The 23466-nt window shown below is 46.7% G+C and overlaps 1 protein-coding gene across 5 annotated transcripts in view; it reads right to left on the bottom strand.

Moving 5' to 3' along the window:
- Positions 1-23466, bottom strand: part of LOC119171819 (uncharacterized) — a 460188-nt gene that overhangs the window by 367098 nt on the left and 69624 nt on the right. Inside the window, exon 1 of one of the 5 annotated variants that reach the window (XM_075892444.1) lies at positions 13629-13764. The exons of the other annotated variants lie outside the window; for them this stretch is intronic. The gene's annotated coding sequence lies outside the window, so the exon portion shown is untranslated. Of the gene's footprint in view, positions 1-13628; positions 13765-23466 lie in introns of those variants that run through there. 5 annotated transcript variants of the gene reach the window in all.

Here is a 23466-nt window from a genome sequence, read left to right as displayed (position 1 = left end):
AATCTCGCTAATAACGACAAAACGTACCCGATGCGTTATCCTCAGACTAAGATGAAACAAATCGGTGGCTGATTTCACCATTTATTTATTGTTGTCAGTGCAGTGGGCGTGCATAGCAAGATCAAGTTCGGATCGAAGCGGGCGGTCGCTTCCGCAATCATGCATGAGTGCTGCCATGCTGAACTGTAACCACGGTTACCGGCGGTAACCGACACAAATAATTAAATACGTACGAAATAAATACGGAGAAGTATAAACATAACGCGTATCGATGTGGCGTAACAAACATCAGACAAACGCCTATTTTAATCTAACCATGTCAGTTTTAAGCACTTATATCTGGGACGTTCGGTCGGTCCCGCACACTCGAATGGTTCAGACGCCCGTTGTTCATCACTAAAACAAGTAGCCTAATCGAACTTACGGCTGATGCAAGGCCAGCCCGACACAGCCGGACAACATTCCGCTCGACGAGCCAGTCGTACAGTAACACGCTGTGCTGTCGAGCGCAGCGACGAGGAAAATTGTGCTAAGTAGCGCATGAAGACCCAGTTGGGTTCACTAGTTGGGTCTGTAACGAACTATACCGAAGGGGCTTCGGATTAGCAAGTGACGGGGAGCGAACGCTATAACTTCGGCGCTGCAGATCTCGAACAAAACGAGAGAAGCAATATTCCCACAGAACCATTCCATCTTCATCGGGAGTCCCAGCTTGCACGAAGAAACGCGGGCGTCGGTATACATATATAGAAGTGTGGCAGCTTGGGCTAGTTGGTATGACATGACGATAGTTATAGTACGAGAACAGAACGACGACACAGGGACAAGAAGTGTCTTTCGTGTCCTTCTTGTCTCTGTGTCGTCGTTATGTTCTCGCGCTATAACTATCGTCGGTATACAGTTCGGCGCGTAAGTTGTTGGCGTGGTGTATGGATTAAAGTCAGTATGTCTTCTGTACCTACCATGCGTTCACAGTTTGCACAGCAGACAGAAAATACACATCTAGAAGTGAGTGCAGCAAATGCCACCCAGAAAAAAAAAATGGTCCGGGGTAAAATTAGACAAACAAATCTGGTAAAACGCATAAAACAAAATTCACTCAGCAGACAGAAAAAAAGAAACAAGCGATCAAATTAGCCACTCTCTTCATATCCTCTAAAACAGAGAAGAAACAAATTACTCGTAGCGTACGAGTCAGAAGGAGAACACTATAGCCTTTACACGGCCGATATATGCGACACGTCCACGATGATAGCCTCTGAAACTAGAAGTATTCCTCGCGTCTTAAGCCACCCCCCCCCCCTCCTCTTCCTTTTCTCAACCCCACCCATTCTTTCTTTATCCCAACACAGCGCTCCTCTTTCTGCATCATCGCTTCGCCGTGGAGGCCGTAAATTGGACGTTGTTTACGGAGCAGAACCACCACCAGCTGCCAGTCATCGCGCGCTCGTCATATGGGCCACAGACGGCACGGGCTGCCCTCGTGAATATAAGAAAAGAGTCGGTCAAAGCGCTCCACCCCACATGTGGACGCACACATAAAAGAGGGCGAACGAATAAAATAAGGGTAAGAACAAAAAAGAGAGAGAGAGAGGGGGCCACATACTATACAAGGCAGACAGTCTCGCCCGGTTAGAGACAGCCGCGGCGGGCGAAACGAAACACGCAAGCGGCGGAGCGCGAGGTTCAACGAACGCACGCCAACCGAGAACGGAGCTCGTGCTTTTGGACGCCGGCCAGCAAGGGAGACAGAGCGGGTTAGAGCCTCCTCCCGGCTCGCGATGATGACGACGACGACGCCGTCTCGGGGACACTCGCGCCCAATTGCGGCTGTATACAGGGCACGCAAGGGGCTCGGAGCTCCAATGACAGCCCTGGTAACAACGCGTCACAAAACGAGAGTCGTAGCTTATAGTACGTCCACGTCACATATTCCGCCCGAAGCTATAGGATTCCAACTGTGGCCCGCGCGTAACTCCTCTGCGAGCTTCGACTCCGAGTCGAAGCTCAGAACGTCAGCCTAAAGTGACGTATACATTTTGCCCCACATGTTTTTTTTTTTTTTTTAGGGGCGAAGCTCCTTAGGGCGTGGGCTGTGCGTCCCCTGTAGCCTGTATGTAGCCACCTCTAGTTTAGTTCTTGCAGTGTTCACTAGATGGCGGTACCGTCCCCTGTATGTAGCCACCTCTAGTTTAGTTCTTGCAGTGTTCACTAGATGGCGGTACCGTCTCCTGTATGTAGCCACCTCTCGTTTAGTTCTTGTAGTGTTTACTAGATGGTGGTACTTGTAGCTGATGATGAAAAGATGCAAGATGTTATAAACTAGAAAGCGGTACTTGTAGTTGATGAAAGACGCGAGATCTTATAAAATAGGAATGATGTCACATATGGCGCGTGTCATTGGTTGAAGGCAATCGTTCGATTTAGTGCGGCGACGTACGCTAGGGGGAGCGATGTAATAAAATCGAGTGGGCAGAATGTACAGAGGATTCATGGTTTACCAGGTTTACCTCCGGAGCTTCGCCCACTCATCATCATTCACTTCGTGGATATGGCGGAATTTTTTTTCATAATGAGGACGTTTACACCATCGTCGTCCATTCTACTGGTACAAGCGCCACCGAATCACAAGTACATTGCGTAGTTCGCAGCTGTCTGAACACAGATGTCTGAACAGCGGCCGCATTTTCTGCCGACCACTTCCCCCGTGACACTTTCAGTATCGTGTGACATAATAAACACGCAGAGTCACATCGGGGCACTGGAAACATTCCGTATAAAAGAGCGCAAGTCCGAAAGCGGTCGACCGAGCAACGTCTGCTCCATATTAAAAGAGGCGTTGGACTGAGAAAACGACCACTGGTTCCCGTAAATAGTTATTATATTATGCGAAACAAGAAAGACACCATTACCACGATTAATGAAGCGAATGATAACACAACCGACCGCGAAAGCAGTGCGAAATATGGCACGGGTGAGTTGCACTGTTGAAACGACACGGCGATAAATGTAAGAACGTTTCGTAACGAATTACTGATGTACCGGAATAAAATACGGAGGATGCTTGCACCTTTCCGCGAATGCATATATATATATATATATATATATATATATATATATATATATATATATATATATATATATATATATATATATATATATATATATATATATATATATATCATGATTTCCGCTCACATCGGCTCACGCGCAAGTTATCCTGCTCTGTTGGGAAAAGTCCAGCTTAAAAAAGCCGATGAAGTTGATTCCAAGACGCTCAATCTCTCAATGTATTAATTATGACCACAACAATACCACCCTATACGAACGGCAAATGACGTAGCGTAATGCGGTAACAAGCCTATAACTTGGCCGCGCTGTCGACACGGAAGTCTGCATGCAGCGGTGCGACGTGACACCTGACAATGCCGGAGAATCCAACCGAGCCAAACTCGATAAAGAAGAAACAACAAAAAAACGAAGAGAATCTGGAAATATGACACTGTCTCCGCGAGCGGCGAGCACGGAAGCCGGAAATTCTTGGCCACCTTCCAGACCGACGGCTGCGGCTCGCAGTTCACTAACCCCACGGAACTACCGGAAGAGACGAACGCACACATACCAGAGACTTACCTTTCAGAGTACGATCGAGCACAAAAGCGTCAATATATATATATATATATATATATATATATATATATATATATATATATATATATATATATATATATATATATATATATATATATATATATATATATATATATATATACACATACGTGATGCCAAACAGGCTTATAAAGAGTGTACCACACTCGCCGCCATGGCTACTATAGTGGCGCTGACTGACACTCCCACGTTTACATTGACATAGACATGCAATAAAGTGGCTGGGGGGATGGCTGTCGTGGTAGCTCAGTGGTAGAGCATCGAACGCGTTATTCGAAGGTCGCAGGTTCGGATCCTGCCCACGGCAAGTTATCTTTTCACCCACTTTTCTTTCTTCTCATTTACATTACAATTGGCCTAATAACTTCCCCTATCCCTTCCTTGGCATTATTGTCTGTTAGATCTCATTAATAGTGTGTAAAACACGAAAAACGAGCCCTTAAGTATACACTTGTTTGCCTTATAATATATATATATATATATATATATATATATATATATATATATATATATATATATATATATATATATATATATATATCATAGCTTCAAGACAGCCCGCTCGGATGTGTACACCCTCGTTGTTCACATAAATCAATTACTTGCATAGCCACTACAGCCTGATGATAATAAAGAAGGGGCCAGCCTAACGAACGTGTCTCTGGCCTGATGCTCAAGACGCGTCCAAAAGGACATAGTCGCATTGGGCCCGATTCCATATGTACAGCCACCCACAAAAATTGACGCAACGTATATAGGCGCCACTGCTAGTTCGGATTTCTCCTCTTCTAACCTATAACGGCTCGCTGCGTAAGTGGCAGGCTGGAACATCTATTTGGATTCCGCGTTCTTAGACAAAGCGTCAATATAGCTGTCTCGGAAATTTCGCGTATACCGCAAGCTCTATTCGTTACTCGAGGCGTTTCTTTCTTCGGAGGCCAACCGCGCAAGAAAGCCAACGGTCTGGGAAGCTGCACAACGCTTCTCTATAAGGCAGCACCAGAAACAAAGCCGATTTTGTTTTTCTTTTTTCGGAAACGATAAGCAAGTACGTGCTATAAGCAACTTCGTGATGCAATCGGAACGCGCATGTGTATGCCATCGCGACTGCAGTATTATAAGCGCTCGCTGGCTTCCGTAACCATTTGTGGCCGGAGGGAAATGGCGGGGTAATTAATTTGCGCACGACCAAGCTGTTCCGCGATGAGGGAACCAGCGGCGCGAGGCAGAGAAGAGCGAGCAGTGCAGACGCCGGCGGCGTGATCAAAAAAACGCGATCTTCTCTTCTTCTTCGCACGCCGGCAAACTGCTGTCGGAGCGGTCACGATCGACGGCCGCTCGCCGAAGGGCCCGAAGCGCGGCAATTGCGAAAGATGGCCGAGAAAAAAAAAAGTCACGTATACCGGCGATTACATCAACGGATGAGTCCGGCGGCAGCCGCAGAAATTCCAACCACTGTACTATATAGTGTTCCATCACCCAGCAGAGACGACACTATAGCAACGAGCGCCGCACTGACATGACTCAGGGGCGAATGCAGAAATTGTTTCCGAGGAAGGAGAGGGAGGGGGAGGGCGCACCTTTCTGGAATCGCCAGTTTTTTGCTCTGTATATGCCATGCGAAGAAAATTTTCGATGAGGGGAGGGGCACGGCCCGGTGTGGCCACCTCCTGGATACGATACTGCTACCACTGGTCTTGCTATAGCAGATGAGGATTCAGAGCGGCGTCGTCGGTATGTACTACGCGCAAAACTCACAAAGAAGGCGGCTACATACAGGGTGTTTCAAAGGTGGCCTGTAACACTTTTCCCAATATATACTCATCGAATGGCTGCCCCAAAGAAGTTTACTGTCTCGCGAATCAACCACCGCAATATTCTTTTTTTTAAGAATAAGGCTAGCACGAGCGTTGTTACCAAAGTTTGTTACACGCTGTGGTGGCTTTCACTCTGCTCTCGTCCCGACGAACGCGCGGGAAGCTAAGCAAGGAGAAAAGGCACAGTGGAAAGTAGTTACGTCACAAGCACGTCATGCCCTTGAACACTTTTTTTTTTCTGCGGACACGCGGTTAGAACTTAGTGTGATGGCGGGCATGTGGCGGCCTCCAGCGGTGGCTTCAATCACCATGCAGCCCACGATGCTACAATCAGCCAATGACCGCGAATTCAGCCATGGGTATGTCGTTTGGTTATATGGCATCATTTGTAGAAGAGGGAAGCATTTCTTGCCAACTTGTAGTATTATATATATATATATATATATATATATATATATATATATATATATATATATATATATATATATATATATATATATATATATGTGTGTGTGTGTGTGTGTGTGTGTGTGTGTGTGTGTGTGTGTGTCTGTGTCTGTGTCTGTGTCTGTGTGTGTGTGTGTGTGTGTGTGTGTGTGTGTGTGTGTGTGTGTGTGTGTGTGTGTGTGTGTGTGTGTGTGTGTGTGTTAGCTTACGTGTTTTCAGGATGCTCGGTTACCGACCGACTGACAGCCTTTTCTGGCCATGCTGGACAAGTGTTGCAGGGCCCCTGTGAGCAGTGTGACCGAAAAATGCTCAAAAATCACGTAAATGCGATATTTATTCGCTGTCTACATTATAATTTTGTGGCGGCAGGCATCTTAAATTACTAGACACATCAATTATTGCTGTAATTGATATAACAAACTAATAACACTAATCAGAATTGTATGAGCGGTAACAGGCGGTAGGATCCAATGGGAGAATACGAGCCCTTCATTTCTTGAACACAACTGAGAAGCCGCCTCGAGTCAGCGCTACAAGGCGACAAACACAGCAGGGGAAGAAAAAAAAGATTTAAAAAAGTTTCAGCTGCAGGCAACAGCTCTCCTTTCACTGGTGACACCACGGCACAGCTGCGCATCTAACAAATAGGTCCGCTTGAGTGTGACAGCCATCTTACGTGCCATGACTCATCGCTCCCTACCTCTATCTGCGTGTCACATTCGCAGTTGCTTGTATATCATCGTGCTTTTTTGGCCCAACACCAACCTGTGAAGGGATGTGGACAAGAACAAATTTCACAGCGTCAACTTCTTTTACTGATTTGAAGCAGCACTGCCAAAACACGGGGGCTTAAAATAGACGAACGCGAGCGCTGGGCCTTTGAGTTCTTGATAGTGATAGTTCGTGTCCGAAATAGCTAAATAGCTCTTCAAGCTGTAACTCGGTGTTTTTACGAATATTCGCTAATCGCAAATAGTGAAGGAAACAAGCCGATAAGAGAGAGAGAGAGAAGACAGGGACTATCTCCTTCTTGTTTCCTCCATCACTCCATATCTCCTTATTCCGTTCCCTTATTTCGAATTGCGAGCTACACCAAAACGCTATGCAACACTATGTCACCCAGGCTCCCTCACTTTGAAAAATAAGCTGGAGGCGTTTCGCAAAAAGCTCGGACACTGCTGCTGCTGAAAGGCAGCCCATGCCCTCTCCCCCTTTCCAAGCAACAACCACACATAGCAACAAGTAAATGTGAATAACAAACAAAGAATGAAAACTTCAGTGCTGTTTCATGTTTACTTTTCATACTCGACGACAGCTGAGTATTTCCGATATATAAAGCAACACATTGTCCGACTACATGCTTATTATTAATAAGCATTACACACACGCTGCGAATGGACAAAATAGGTACGCGGCACAGCCGTTCAATTAAAAAAAAATGTCAGAGGTATAGGATGAAGCCGGCTGATTCGAACTATAGGGTAAGTGGAAATTTATATGCATCTATATTGCAGATATTTTACAAAGCATCGGCGAATACGCGGGAAAGACAGAGCGAGAAATACTCGCAGGGTCCCTCAGTCGTCAGAGACAAGAAAGCGCAAGTCCTCCGGTGTGGCTATTTCACCATGCACTTTATATCGATGTGAAACGTACACAAATTGACTACTGAACTATGTATTCGGTCATTTATTGTTTGATCACATAACCATAGTTTAGTAATTAACCTAAACTTATCACTATTTAACAAACCACTCGCGCATTTTGCTTTCATTATCATCCCATACAAGCACGGTCCTGCCTTCATTCGTTTTTGTACGGCACTCGCACGTGACAGCAGTTGTTTCACTTCACTCACGCCGGCTTTTCGAATTGGTCCACGTTCGCACGAGACGTGGGCAAGGTCCTCCTCGTTCATTAAAGCGAAAGCTTTAATAACCAAGGAGGATCTTGAATACGTCTTTCCGTTCAACATTGTAGATGAAGTCTGGCGTTCATCCTCCATGTGCTTCCGTTTTGTCCCGTCTGTGCGTATGCGCTGATAAAAACCATGAAATCCCGTAACCGGCCGGTATACTTGGTTGTAGAGATCATGCTCAAGACTGAGAAGTGAATAGTTAAAACGAGCCCTCACCGTATCCGAATAAAAAACAAATATAGGTTAACGTTTCGGGTCCCTTGTTCACAATATTGTGAAAAAGGGGACCCGCACGGCCCCAAAACGTTAATTTATGCTTGTATTTTCTTCAGACAAGGTGAATGCCTGTTTGAATTCCTCAATGAACACCGCTCTCCTGGCGAGTTTTTGTCGAACCTTGGACTAAAACTGAGAATGACGACAATGACCTCGAAATTTACTCTCACGAACTGGGAAAAATGTTCACGCGTCTGCACACAGGAAACATCGTTGTAGCAAACGGCGTACTGCTTCGACGATTGAAGCCGTGCAAGTTTCCGAACACATTGCACTCGACCTACGCGCAATTCCACGTCTCACAAGTAGCCCATGCAGAGCGCATGCCCATTGCCAATGGACCAAAAAAAAATAGTTACAATAAGGAAATGGTTTATTTTTACGCCATCCCACTCCTATCAATGCGACACGCAAAAGTACTCTAAGAAAATATGGTGCTAGGTTGCGCGCTTAGTTTCGGCCGAAACAGGTAAACGCAAACAAAGCGTAAGAAACAAATAGGACAAAGAACCCCGGAGCCCTTATATTTCGACAGCCGCCGAGTAACTGCGGGTGGTCAATATTGATTTCGAACCATGCCCTCCATGGTGTCTCCGAGCAAGGAACGGTATATATGGGAGCCATTCGTGCCAATCAATCGTGCCTGTTTTGTAGTCGAAGCAGCATCCTTGCGTCTGAAGCTAAGATCCTGAGCCCGATAGTACCACGATGCCTTCAGGACGCGAGCGCATTGGCGCCGATATGTCCAAAGACGACGGCTCTCAGGGAAAACAAAGCAATAAAGGTCTCGGAAAGCGATGGCGCACAACGCAAACAAGCAGGCCCGTAGGACAAACGGCAGTGTCAATCATAATATTCGGAAAGAGAGCGCTAAATCTCCGCCAACTGTTTCGCGACTTAACTGTGAGAAGTTTCTCCATCACGAGGAAGCAACCTGGTTGAAGACGGAAAGACAGCCACGGGGGGTCAAATATCATACGGCGGGAAATAATAATGGGGGAGAGCACACTCGGCAAGCACTCTGAAATCATGACTGGTAGATTACCACTATCCCTCAAGAGGAAGGTATATAACAGCTCCATCTTGCCGGTGCTTACCAACGGAGCAGAAACCTGGAGGCTTACGAAGCGGGTTCAGCGTAAATTGAGGTCTACGCAGCGAGCGACGGAAAAGAAAATGATAGGTGTAACCATAAGAGACAAGAATAGAGCAGAGTGGATAAGTTGAAATCAAGAAGAAGAAATTGACTTGGGCTGGGCATGTAGCACGTAGGCAGGATAACCGCTGGTCATTAAGGGCAACTTACTGGACTCCCAGAGAATGCAAGAGGGTTTAGGGGGAGACAGAAAGTTAAGAGGGCAGATGACATTAGTAAGTTCGCGGGTATAAATTGGCAGCAGCAAGCACAGGATCGAGTTACTGGCGGAACATGGAAGAGCCCTTTGTCCTGTAGTGGACGTAGTCAGGCTGACCATGATGAAGACATTCTTTGCTCAAAACAGGGAACGCGCCAATGGCTGATGTGACTCGTGTGAATTGGTGATCGTGGCGTGTTTCGGGATCTATTTGCCATTTAGTTGTTATGCATTCCTTGCCCGCAGTCGCCTCTCCGCCCAGATCGATGCAAGCTGTGCCAACACCGTCGGGTGGGCTTCGCCCGTGGCACAAGAGCCATGTTGTAAAGTCTGCTTTGAAGAATCCACTTTCTGACACATGTTACCTCTTGAGCATTCCTTTGCTCCCAGCCTCCCCCGAAAAACAAAGACGTAACTATTCTACTGCATCCGACATCGCAACATACGTCGTTTTTTTTTTTTTTCTCTCCAGTGCCATTTTTGCTTTAGAGCTTCGATTTTTCGCGCACCACCTTTAAGATGATGAGTTACCAACTCACCCAGCAGTGCGTGATTTTCTAGCTTCACAAGGCACAAAACAGTAACGCCCGTTACTTTTTCTTTCCCCTTATCCATCGAGCAGGAGTGACCACTTTCACAGCGAATCGCAGCACATGATGAAATGTTTGCGTCCCGGCTTCGCGCCTACATTTTCCGTGTCATTATTAGTGGCGGCTGTGTGACCAGGTTGTTGCACAGGCCATTCGCAAGGTCTCCGAGTAGATTAGCAGCCGCCGCCACAGCGTTGCAAAGCGCGATCAATAAAAATAAAAAAAATCCCACCAAAATATTGGCACATTCTAAAAGGCCCCAAGTAAAATATCATTCCTGCCCAAGATTTCGTCACACGTGCAATGTAAGACTTTTGATAAAGATTATATAGAAGATGACGGCGCCTTTATTTGCACCCGCTATAGCTCCCATTTACATCCCCAAACAGAACCAAACGCACCGAAGGACACCGAAAAAAAAGTGAAAGTCACAAGACTATCAAACAAACATTAAGATGTAATCTTTTTAGTTCCGCACAAAGGTGTATCGTGTTAACAAGATAAAAGTGCACATAAGTGCGGAAAAGCGCATATGAGTCCTGCACATATCCCCATAACAAAAGAGCCGCGTCCAAAGCATAACAATATCCGTCTTTCCTCCCGTCTTTCCTCCTGTCTTTCCTCCCGTCTTTCCTTTGAGTTCAAGTGAAGATGAAGACGGCGCTTCTATCGATTTTTCCCTTCGTCCAATGTGCGCTTTTTTTTTACCAGTCACGCTCCTTTAGCTCCCTGCCGACGCTTTCTCCTCACGCGGAATATGAGGCAAAAAAGTCGGTACAGGACAGCATGGCTCCGCTCAATTCGCCAAGGCGAGCACTCTCCTCGCTTCGTGGACGACACAGCGGGATGCCGCTCGTGGCCTTCGCGGCGCGTGCCCCAACCACGGGCCCTATTTCAAACCAGCCTCCCTCCCGGCTCAGCCGATGCTCCTTTTATCCTTTTGTTTGTTTCACAACCGGCCCCGGGATATCGGGGCAACTCTCGGTTTCCGCCGAGACAAAACATCCACCCACATCCGACGTAAACACACACGCCGAGGCTCCCCCGCCCTCAGCTTCCCTCCAAATGTTGGCCTTCTCCCATAAAAACCAGGCCCGCTAAACGTGCCCCCCACCGGCAGCGAGCGAAACCCCGGTCGGTGGCGCCGTTGAACAAACAGGACCAAAGGTCAAGCCACAGACGCGTATTTTGTGGGTCTGCCTGATCCTCCGCGTTACAAGGCGAGAAACGCAAACGCGGCGCCTGTATATTCTACATTAGCTGCACTCCCGTGTGCGGCGACCACTCGATATTCCCTCTTGAACAACAACCTGCCGTATGCAAAAAAAAAAAGAAATTTAAATAGCGTGGCAGTTCGTGAATCCCAAAAAGATTGGCAGTAGCATGAGGGCTGTATAGTTAGAGCAATATATATATATATATATATATATATATATATATATATATATATATATATATATATATATATATATATATATATTCACTTTTAGCAGATGCTATTAATGACACCTTTGAAATCGGCGTGAACTTAAATTGAGCAGTATGGGTTGAACGCATGCATACAGACAAATGGTTAATTATGACAGCATAGAAAAACCGAAAAAGAAAGATAAAATTTTCCGTGTGCTTAAATTTAGGTGCATGTTAAACGAAAACGGCGGCGAAAATTGATCAGGACTACACCCGCTACAACTGCTGCCTGCATAATAATCGTATCATTGTTCTCTCACGTAAGACCTCGGAATCCCTTTTCTTTACGGGAACATTTTTTTATATATATATATACGAGACTATATCGTGACGTGAATGTGAACAGTCATGGCATATAGTCTATATAAAGGAAGCTGAATGCATAAGGTATATACGAAAGAAAGTACATTCATATACATGCACGAGATAAATTAAAAATATAGTGGACGCTAATTAAGACGAAAACAACGAAACACGCGCAATTAATATTTCGTATATTGAAGCGGTTATTCGGTTAACACGGTGCACTGTTCAAAATGGAACTTCACGCGATTGCGTTTTAGACGCGCACGGACCTGCAGCCAATTTCCTTTTCACTAGATAACAATCATGAGTCTTCCACACCGTAAGTGCGCCCTCTTTTCTTTATATTTTTCTCTTACATTTCCTTGTTGTTGTTTTTTCATGCTTTTCGGAAGTTTCTTTCTCGTGCTCAGTACATCAAGTGTAGGCTTAACAGGATCTTCAGCATTCTAGTCGAACTTTCATCCCTGACGCACAGGCGAAAAATAAATTATTATTTTCCTGCTGTTTTCTTCACGACCTCCACGGCAGGGAGCAGGATTACATAGAGACGCAACGTTAGATGTCTATAGCAGTTCAGGCTAGTTGGTATGACATGACGATATAGTTATAGCGCGAGAAACACACAACGACACTCTTTGTCGTCGTTCTGTTCTCGCCGCGCTATAACTATATATTAGCAACGTCAGAGTGCACGCCTAACTCCAGCGACAACACTATCCCCTTCCCTATACATCCAAATAAAGAAGGAAAGGCACAAGACCGCGTTTATAAGCACTCGCTCCAGCGCATAACTTGCAACATTCATTAAAGCCCCTCTCCAGCCGTACAAGCTTCGCACGCGGCGTGAACCGTGCCCGGAAGCGCCTTTTTTTATGCAACACGCTGGGTGCACCTGCCACCCCGTTCCATACATTCATCCACTTCCCCGCCTCGCAGACCCGAGCTTTGAAGCAGTAATATACCATGAAAGAGAAACTATAGAGCTAGAAATGCTTCAGTTTATATTTTTACACCGATAAAGGGTTGCTTCATTAAAGAAAATTACTACTCCTTTCTACTAACATGTGCTTGTACATCTGCTTTACGACTAAGACGCATCGCTACTTCATATTAAAATCCAAAATGGAGCAGAAAATTGAGCAGAAATGACGCTAGGCACTACACTAATGGCCGTTACGGTATACGTAACATTGCTGCAAAGCAATTTTGTGAGCTTGCACAGGGGGCGAATCGCTAAAGGGAATCATATACGGTAGCCTAGACCATAGCTCTCCTGCAAAGTCTTGCAAATTTTCCTATATCTTCCTCTATTTCTTTTTTTTTTTTTTCTCTGCTGCTTCCCTCTGAAGTGACTTACTCGTGGTGGAAGGAGATAAATAATTTCGGAGGAATCCCAACCAACTGGCCCAACTTGCCGTCTTGCTGCAATAGATTTCGGTGGTCTTCAGTGCCACAATGACGGTATTATTATGAGACACATCGTCCTGGCGAACTACGGATTGATTTCGAGGAATCAACCCCCCCCCCCCCCCAAGCTACAACGACGTCAGAGATAGGGGGGAGGAGCTGGGGGTACGGAACATAGGCGCGAAAAAGACACACAGGGCGATGCGAGACGAAATACGACGTGTCTTTCACGCAACAACAAATCAACGCCAGCGTGAAGCAGGTGGCACGTCACACTGTGTATATACGCCCACACTGTGCAGCAACCCCGTCATGCAGGAAAGGCATCTACACATGAAAGCACAGTAGCCAGCTTGCAGGCGTCACTTCTCACCACTTTCCTTCTCGCCAGCCCTCTCACTCCCATCCGTTTGCGGCAACAGAGACGCACACAGACACGCTGGGGCGGATGTTCGGGGACACAAACACGCCCAGGAGACGAGAATGATGGCAGCAACCGGCAAGTCGACCAGAAACAATCTACGCAGACGAAGCGAATAACACACAAGGTTGCCCTCGGAGGGACAGGAAACAACTCTCACAGGGAGCTCTCTTGCGCCGCACGCGAGCAAGCGCAACTCCGCCGTGGCGGTAAGTTATGCGGTCCGATGAAATGCGCTGGGAAAAAAGTAATACATAAATAAATAAATTAACTGACGCTTTGTCACACCTTCCGGCAGCAGAGCTCACTGCTTTTCAGCACGCATGCCTGCATGGTTCGCAGGTGCGTTTGACAACGCTTTTCCTGCGCTTTTAAAGCCCCGCAGTGTTGGGCAGTGTAGAGTGAGTGAGAAAGCCATGCACATTTACGCTATGTGCACCCGCGCACCGTTTCAAGGCATGCAAATCACCTCGCCCTCAATGTGCGATATTTTAGATGGGAAGCAGCTCTTTGACTCAAGTGTGTAACGCCATACGTACGTGCGTCCGTACGAACGCGTTGCAACGCGCTCCCCTCGCCGCAAGTGCTGTAGCGGTGCCAAGAAGGTCAAGCCCTTTCCACGCGCTACCCGCACAGCCGCAACGCACGTGCCGGGACACTTGCCGCACCCAAGCGGTGGGTGAAAGAGCGTCACCGATTCGCTCATTTGCCCCCCCGCTTGGAGGGAGCAGGTGCCCCGGCACGGGCGTTGCGGCTGTGCGGGTATCGCGTGGAAAGGTAGTCACGCCGCATCTGCGCGTTGACGTCACGCTTCCCTCGCAGATGCGCAGTGACGTCACTGTCTCCCTCATCCGCGGCGCACTCGCCGCAGCGCCCGCAGCTGGCGACGCCTCCACCCGCTCGCAACGCATTTCTCTCTCGCTTCACTTTCTTCACCGCCCGCAACGCTCAACTACACGTCGAGTGAATACACTTTTCCGGCTCGTTTATCTGCGATGAAACTTATACGAAACCCAACCCTCCTCCCGTGTCTTTGCGTTTCAAACAAAAAAAAAACATTAGGGAGGCTTAGAATAGCGCACTGCAAGAACCTTGCTGCCACTGCACATGCGTGGTAACGCAAGCCACCATTTCCGATTGCGACCCGCCCGCAGAGATTCCGAAATAGCGTGCGGCGCATGCGGCCCGCGAGGCCCGCAAAGCGCTGCGTGTAGCTTCCGTGCATTTGGGTTTGCGGTAGGGCTAATTTTCCTAGACTTTACCCTAGAAGAAGCAAACGCTATTCGAAAAACTCATATGGCGCCCGCAGCTAAAGCAATGCCCGCAAAGCCTGCGAACGTTATTCTAAACCCCTATTTACTCAAGTAAACGCTACCCCAAGTTTCGCTTCAAGCCATTCTTCTAGCACCTTTGTCGACGCCCGTTTCAACCGGGTCAACGCAGTGAGCACCTCTGCTGCTTCGCATCCCATCAGGGTTCCCCTCTAAAAGATGGTCCATAATTTTTTATACCTAGTTATTGCTACGGGTGCTTCTCGACATTTTTATTTTTGGTAATATTTTGTCATGTTTCAGTGCAATGCTGAAACGATGACTACCCTAGCGCGATTACTCAGAAAAAAACTTCGTAACAATAATAAAAAAGGGGGTGTAAGAACCTATATGCCTACAGACAAATAAAAACAAACAAAAACGACCTGCAGTGAAGTTTAATTAACGTTTACATACTATCATAAACAGCATTCGCGCACGTTTGCGCAGAGAGTACCACGATCACCAACCGCCGACAGCAGTAAACCAGGCAACAGTTCGTGCATCAGACCACGGTTGCGTGGAGCAACGCAAGCAAACGCAGAGAACTTTACACGAGGCCAGGAAAATTTTTGAGAAGAGGTATTCGTAAGCACCAAGGCGTGAAGCGGCAGAACATCCAACAAGAGAAGCAGAAAAGAAAAAAAAAGGCCCCGCCGCGGTGGTCTAGTGGCTAAGGTACTCGGCTGCTGACCCGCAGGTCGCGGGATCGAATCCCGGCTGCGGCGGCTGCATTTCCTATGAAGGCGGAAATGCCGCAGGCCCATGTGCTCAGATTCGGGTGCAGGTTAAAGAACCCCAGGCGGTCAAAATTTCCGGAGCCCTCAACTACGGCGTGTCTCATAATCATATGGTGGTTTTGGGACTTCAAACCCCACATATCAATCAAATCAAAAGGAAAAAGGAGTAGATGTCGGAACAGTAATTCAAGGTTCCAAGAAACTATCTATCGATATAATTTACACCTACAAAGAAAGAAAGAAAGAAAGAAAGAAAGAAAGAAAGAAAGAAAGAAAGAAAGAAAGAAAGAAAGAAAGAAAGAAAGAAAGAAAGAAAGAAAGAAAGAAAGAAAGAAAGAAAGAAAGAAAGAAAGAAAGAAAGAAAGAAAGAAAGAAAGAAAGAAAGATGGGAACGAGCGGTACACCTGTCACGCCTGAACTGTTCTTGCGCCAAGCCTGCATGGCGACAACCACGCAGTCAACATCCTCCGAGCCGCTTAAGCGAAGCGTTGCACGACTGCCGTCACCTACCTAGCCGTAGTTCCTGCGGACAGAGCCTATTCGCTCATTAACCAGAAATAGCGAACTGCCTGCTGCAGTGATACAGAACGTGTCGACGCTGTATGCGCGTAGCGTCGGCCCTTGCACTCTGCAGGTAAGGCGCTCGTGCAAAGTACAACTGCGCGTGCAGGCATGCGCGGGGTTTTCCTTAAAGGAGAGAGGGTGGTAAACTTCACCACCACCCTTTAAAGGAGAGATGGTGGTAAATTTCACCACCATCCGACGTTGGTCGACTACGAAAGAAGAAAACAATCTGCGCAATGAAGCTGATGCAAAAATGAAAATGAAGTGATGACGTGACTCTCACAACTGGCATCGATCTGTCCCTGGCATTCCAGGTGTACAGTAAAATGAGATGGCTAGAGAGTGTTTTTTTTTTTAAGCTTCAGAAGTCATTTGCCACCATTACGGAAAAAAAATAAAAAAACAGAGATCCACGTGTCTGTATCAATTAAGGGGGATTTAAAAAGTTGCTGCAGTGGAAGCTCCCGCAATGCCTTGCCGCCAGAAGTGAAGCCAGCTTTTGCCACTGCCAAGATGGCGGAAACATGCTATTTTCTGGTAGTGCCCACTTGAAGATTAGGTGACTTTGATATGGTTATGTAAATGCTACGTTAGTAATATATAATGAAAGATAGTTGTTACCGACGAAATAACACACAGAAACGAGTATGGGTGACTGAAACTCCAAAGAACTTTGTCTCCAACTTTAGAGGCTTACTATATATATATATATATATATATATATATATATATATATATATATATATATATATATATATATATATATATATATATATATATATATATATATATATATAAGTAAACTCAGTAACACTGAGGAGGCAAAATTAAAATAACTGTTGGAGTTGAACGTCCCAAAACCGCGATATGATCATGCATGAGGGACGCTGTAATAGAAATTTAGACCACCTGAGTTTCTTTAACGTGCATCTAAATCTATATGGTATGGTCTCAAGCATATTGGTCATCATCGAAAATGCGATTGCCACGGCCGAAATCCGATCCCGCGACCTTGGCGTCAACAGTCAAGCAGCGTAACCACTAGACCACCATGGCGGTCGGTGGTCTATAGTAGTTACGCTGTCCTTTAGAAAAGAGACCACCCCCCCCCCCCCCACCAACCTATGCACGCGTTCCTCCAGTATAAATGTCCTGCAGTCGGACATCCTGCTTGCTGCAGGCAGCTATATTTCAACACAGGCACGCCGGTATGCAGAGGGGGGGGGGGGGGGGTATCGTGTTACTGACGCATGCACCTCCTGACACTGCGACAAGCACCGAGCAAGCAGGAAGTTTTCGATTCAGGGCCGCGTAGGCGAGCTCGCTTTCGGAAAATCCGGCGTGCAGCTCAAACGATATACCCAACGCGACACGCGCCCGCAAACAGACATTGTATCGGCGGCAGGAGAGCGGGACAGGAGAGCGGCAGGAGAGCGGCAGGAGAGCGGCAGGAGAGCGCGGCTTGCGCAATGGCCTTCATCGCTGCAACTCCGACAGAGCAGCTGGTGCGCCAGCCCGGATGACAGTATACCTCTCCATTAAGTCCCACCGCAAGCGAATTACGAAATATTACATTCTACACACAGAGGCCCCTTTGTAAATAATAGGTAAAACGACCCCCTTCCCCTCCTATATTTTATTTCGCCCTGTTATTTCATCTTCTCATTCAGCACCTAAACGTTCACAGCGATGAAGCCCATCGCTGCAACTCCGGCAGAGCAGCGAGTGCGCCAGCCTGGGCGACAGTATCTTTCGATTAAGTCATACCGCAAGCGAATTATGACATATTGCATTCTAGACAAAGAGACCCACTTGTGAATGATAAGTAAAAAGACTCCCTTTATATTTTATATCGCCCTGTTATTTCTTCCTCTCATCCAGCATCTAAACGTTCACCTGCCGAATTCCTTCATTACATCGTTACAAAGCGGCCAGGGCTCAAATTTTTCTAGCATCCCTCCTTTTTTTTTTTTTGTAAATGCACTTGCTCGAATAAGCGCTTACTATACTGCTACTAAAGGAACCTACATTTCAACTCATACTGACCATGCGCAGAAAGTTGCTGTTCCTCGCTTCAAGACATCAACATATTCCCACTCATTCCTGCCCAAAAAACTTGCAAGGATTGGAACCATCTCCCACAATCAGTTGCATCCATCACCTCGCCTTGCAGTTTTAAAACATCGCTCGATAACATACTTGGTGTTGGAAATGTAAACGTTTGATTTTGTTGTTAGTTTTCTTGTATAATCTACTGGCTGTATAACATAGTAGCAGTTGATAATAGTTGCTTTCCTGTGTTTAATAATGTTCTAGTGTCTTGTCTATGTATTCTTTTATTTAACATTGTTTCGTCAGTGCTTGCTCCCCTCTGCAATGCTGTAAGCCCTGAGGGCACAATAAATGAATAAATGAAATGAATGAATGAACAAGGCAGCACTTTTTTTTTTCCTTGGCCCATTTGCGACAGCGATAACGAGCAATTTCGCAAGGGAAAGTTAAGCCTCGCGGACCCCGAGAACCGACAAATCCTTACACATCGACAAAGGCGTTCACCCGTATAATCTCTCGTTACGAAATTCGCAAAGAGGTAACGACCGGTCGCAATCTTTCGCTCCCAAAGTCTTCCATGTGTTAACGAAGACTTTCAGAATGCAAGAATGTGCGATAAAGATCTTCTTTTTAAGCCCAATGCCGTATGCTGATGTCGAGTCCCTTTTAACACTTGATGATGATGATGAACCTTCAGCTTTGCTGGCACTCGCCCACAAAGGGGGATCGGCCAAGAACCGGGCGGCAGGATCATCAAGTGTGTTCAGTCAAGCATTCAGGTAGTCTCGTAGCCGTAGATAATAACAATAGGCTAACAGGGTAATCTCTTTGTTGCCGTTATATACTCACACACAGCAGAGAAAAACTCCCTGTGGCTATAACCTAATGTAATCCCTCCGAAGGATAAAATTAGTTCCACGTTTATTTTTAAACCTAGCTTCTCATAACACTTACTAACACCTACTGACACTTACTGTGCACTTTCAGCACACGCGCGCATATAGTAGCGTTTTCTTTCGCCGGTCTCGCGCACAAGTGATCTTGGACACGTTGCGTAAGGTTTATACATCCACATCGCTTCTCCTCCTTGGTGTTCTCTTTTTCCCTCTTTACACGCTGCAGGCGACGCCACCGAATGAGCGTTAGCAACTATAGCAACTGCACACCCATTTGGGGAAAAAGGCTCATCTTCTCGTACAAACGCCATCCACGAAGAGGCTGCAGCTGGGTATAGAGAAAGCGCTTTGCGCAACGAGCGCACACAAAAAGGGGGACGAAAAGCTACGATCTAGGGGGGAAATATATACATAATAATAAAAAAGGCGGGTCTTTCTGCAACCGCTCGTTGAGGTGCGCTTTGCACGTTCTGCGCCCGTTTCATAACGCCGTCGCGACGTATAGCTATATAGACGAGGTCACCACGACTGCGAAACAACGTGTACTCGAACACGAATTAGGATCTCCGCGACAAAGGGGTTTATGACCCTATAACCGGTCGGGCAGCAGCAACGCAATAATCGTATATTTTCACGGTTCACAGGCAAGAAGAAAAAAAAGTACATCCTCAATTAGTATAACGATTTTTTTTTTTTTTTGCAAGAGTGGAAATCCATGCACGGAAATCCATGCGCCACCTTCTAAAAAAGGCTATAGACAGTACGCAGCGTCTCCCGCGCCCCCAATTTGAAGATAGGTGCGCATATAGAAAGTAAAACGACATCTTTATCAAGCTCTAACGCTATATGCATTAGTATGTTTATAGGTGTTCGCAGTACCAGTGTATACCTTTCGGCATAGTGAATTCAGAAAAGGAGATGTATATATAGCCTTAATGGGTGTGGGGAACGTATACCAGACTGCAGTCTGCATCCGATGCAGTACTCTAGATATACGAGCACGCAGTGCTGCATCCGGTTAACTTAGCCGAAATAAATACGCAGCCCTTGTCCGGGTGAAAGCGGTGAGCGGAGTTGCGTAATTTCGGTATATACGTCCTGTTATTACGGCATCGGCAGCCACGGACTGCCTTTTTCGACAAATATTACTCCTCCGTGAAATGAAAAAACAAAAAACCCCACGGACCAGTACCTTCTAATATGTATCCTTCTTGTTCAGGCCTGTACATTTAGTGAATGCACTCCGGGATGCCTTTTAAAGTAAGCGCCGTGATTCTCTGCATTTACGCCACTGTTTAGCACAGGCACACCAAAGGTGGTTGTCCCCCAATTGCAAAACACTACATGGTGCACTGATAAAAAATGAAAACATCGAGGAGTCGCTGAAACAAAAAACATCGGCACAGCTCTCCGCTTTTCTCGCGAAGAGGAGAAAAACTTCATCCCAAAAGGGAAAGGTGCGGCGGTGGAGTGTCAGAGGAGCCTATACCCAGCGTAGGTCTCCGCTACCCTCTTGGCCCAATCCAAGATCTGGTCCTGGACCTCGGGCGCCGAGCTGCACGTGGCAGCCTCCCACTGCTCCTTACTATTAATGTGTAGAGGATTGGGCGGTGGGTTTCGAGTACACCCACACATGATATGGTCTAGGTTAGCTCTTTGTTGACAGGAAAATACACAAAGGAGAGGGGTATATCGCACGGTGTATAATATGGCGAAACGACGGAGTAGGAAACGTACGCGTCTGCAACTGGCGGCATAGTATTTCATGGTAGCGCGAAGCTCCATGATGTAAGGGGGGATATAGTGCGCTAAAGGCGGTAGTGATTCGTTATATCGTGGAAGGTCAAAAGACGATCTCTCACGACGAAGTATTCTCTCCCCCTTGAGAGCTCCCATGCAAACGAGCATAAAACGCGTGACACGATTGAGATGTATTTGCACCTGACGTAACCATTCACGGAAACGTTGAAAAATAATATCGTATACGCACGATTACCAAATTAAACAAAAATGCTACTTCATTGTTTTAAAAAAAATCTGTTGACCCTTCAAAAATGTTGATTTCTGCCCACCGTGTAGCGTCTCCTTTTTGCGCTGTTGGTCAACTTTATTTAGATTTCATGTCCCGCATTTAGTAACTCATCGACAACAAATGCTCTTCCCGTTATACAAACGTCCACGACTACACACTTAATTATCTTGTCGTGCATTATAGTATATCGCGAAGCCATAACAGTTCGCAGCTGAGTACAGCAAAAGTAGCGAGAAAATACCGGCATTCCCAGCATTACACCATGGATATATATACATCGCATCTGGAAACGGAGTGGTTTATACGGATGCGGAAACGGTTACTGCGCGCAGTGGTCCACTCATTCATCCATTAATAACACTCACGCAGCGGCAAGCAGAAGAAGCAGCAGCGCGGAAGCGCTCAACACTGTATACAGCGCGCAAAGCGTATACAGCCTCCATGTAACGCAGTTAAAAGGCACGATGTGCGCTCCCACGGGACTCCCGAGTGTGTAGCGCACGTGACGAGGTCCGCACATTTCTTTAAACAACGCCGCCGCATCTCTGGCTCCGTTTCGCACTGCTGAACGCAAGCCCCACGTGGAGACGGCTCGGCAACTTGCGCTCCGCATCTCGGATGCAAGGCAAGTCGCCATTGCACTCAGAAAGAACGCACGCACGAACTTCGTAATTTCCGCCTATATAGCGCAACACGCAAGACTCCAAGACTTCTGTGCATGCATGTGTGCGACGTTCGCACACATGCATGCACAGAACGACCGCACTGACCAGCTCGGCTGCATTCGCGCATAACCCATTATTAGCATGACGTCATTGTTCGCGCACTGCTCCGCGAAGAAAATGACCACTCAGAAGTATGCGAGAGCGATCCTCACTCGAGGCGTTGTTAACTATTTTAAGTCCGAATCTGCGACGTGAAAAAAAAAAGCGCCAGAAGTTGCGTGATTGTCGTTTTTATTGTTTTTTCCTTCATTTAGTGTCGAAGACATTAAAGAAAAAAATTAAAATATATATGGAAGGATAGGCTGGACCCATCAAAGGCGCGAGAGAAAAGTGCGACCGAAAATCGATAAAAATTAATGAAAAAAGAGAAGAGAGGCCCACCTAAGGTAGCACAATGCATCCTCCGTAACCGCTGCTTAGAAAAGATAAGAGAGAAGGGGGTGATAATGACCAACAGAATAAAATCAGAACCACTGGTCAGTGGTCAACTGCAGACCGGAGCACACGGAATTCATGACAGTTCGAGCACTATGAATGCTCGATATCTGTCAGATATGACGCAGAAGAACTCATTCAATATATACGGCACAGATCCCATTCCCCTGGTCACAGTTTAATATATTCTTCAGACACTTGTCTCAAAACAGTTATCAATCGGTAACGGTTAATCGCAAAGGATACGCATTTACGTTGCAGTCACTGCATCGCCCCAGAGAGCCAGGTGGATAAAGCAAGTTGTTTGCCCGCGCGGTCGGATAGTTACGCTTACGAATGGCAAAGCTTTGAGAGCAGCGTTAATGTGGTTAGTGGCTCCAGAAGTTCGATACCTGTGCGGGCTACAATTACGCACCCGTGCTCAGTCAATGCGCACATAGAGTACTGACTAATACATGACTAACCAATAATGAATACATGACTAACCAATAATGAATTAGCCGTAGAGCAACCGCACGCGATTGACTGATTGATATGTCGGGGTTCAACGTCCCAAAACCACCATTTGATTATGAAAGACGCCGTAGTGGAGGGCTCCGGAAATTCAGACCACTTGGGGTTTCCTTAACGTGCCCCTAAATCTATAAGCAGACGGGCCTCGGGCATTTTCGCCTTTATCGACTATGCAGCCGCCGCGGCCTGGATTCGAACCCGCGACCTGCGGGTCAGCAGACGAGAAAGACCACCGTGGCGGGGCGACGGACGACTCGCTTCACTTCTCGTCGAGTGTCCATTCACCAATTGTGTACAGAGGGCCTCCTACAGGACGGCGCTGGGGCTACAACAGATAACGACTGCAGATATACCTTCGAGCGCATGCAAGACCTTCAACTTCACCCCCCGCCCCCCTTTATGTCCGTGCACTTGAAGCGTGGCAGCTTGGGCTAGTTGGTATAGCATGACGATAGTTATAGTGCGAGAACAAAGCGACGACACAGAGACAAGAAGGAGCGCTCGTGTCTTCCGTGTCCTTCTT

The sequence above is a fragment of the Rhipicephalus microplus genome, chromosome 4 (genome assembly GCF_043290135.1).
Source record: "Rhipicephalus microplus isolate Deutch F79 chromosome 4, USDA_Rmic, whole genome shotgun sequence".
NCBI lineage: Eukaryota > Metazoa > Arthropoda > Arachnida > Ixodida > Ixodidae > Rhipicephalus > Rhipicephalus microplus.
The sequence above is the reverse complement of the archived record's forward strand: the minus strand, read 5'-3'. Positions and strand labels throughout refer to the sequence as shown.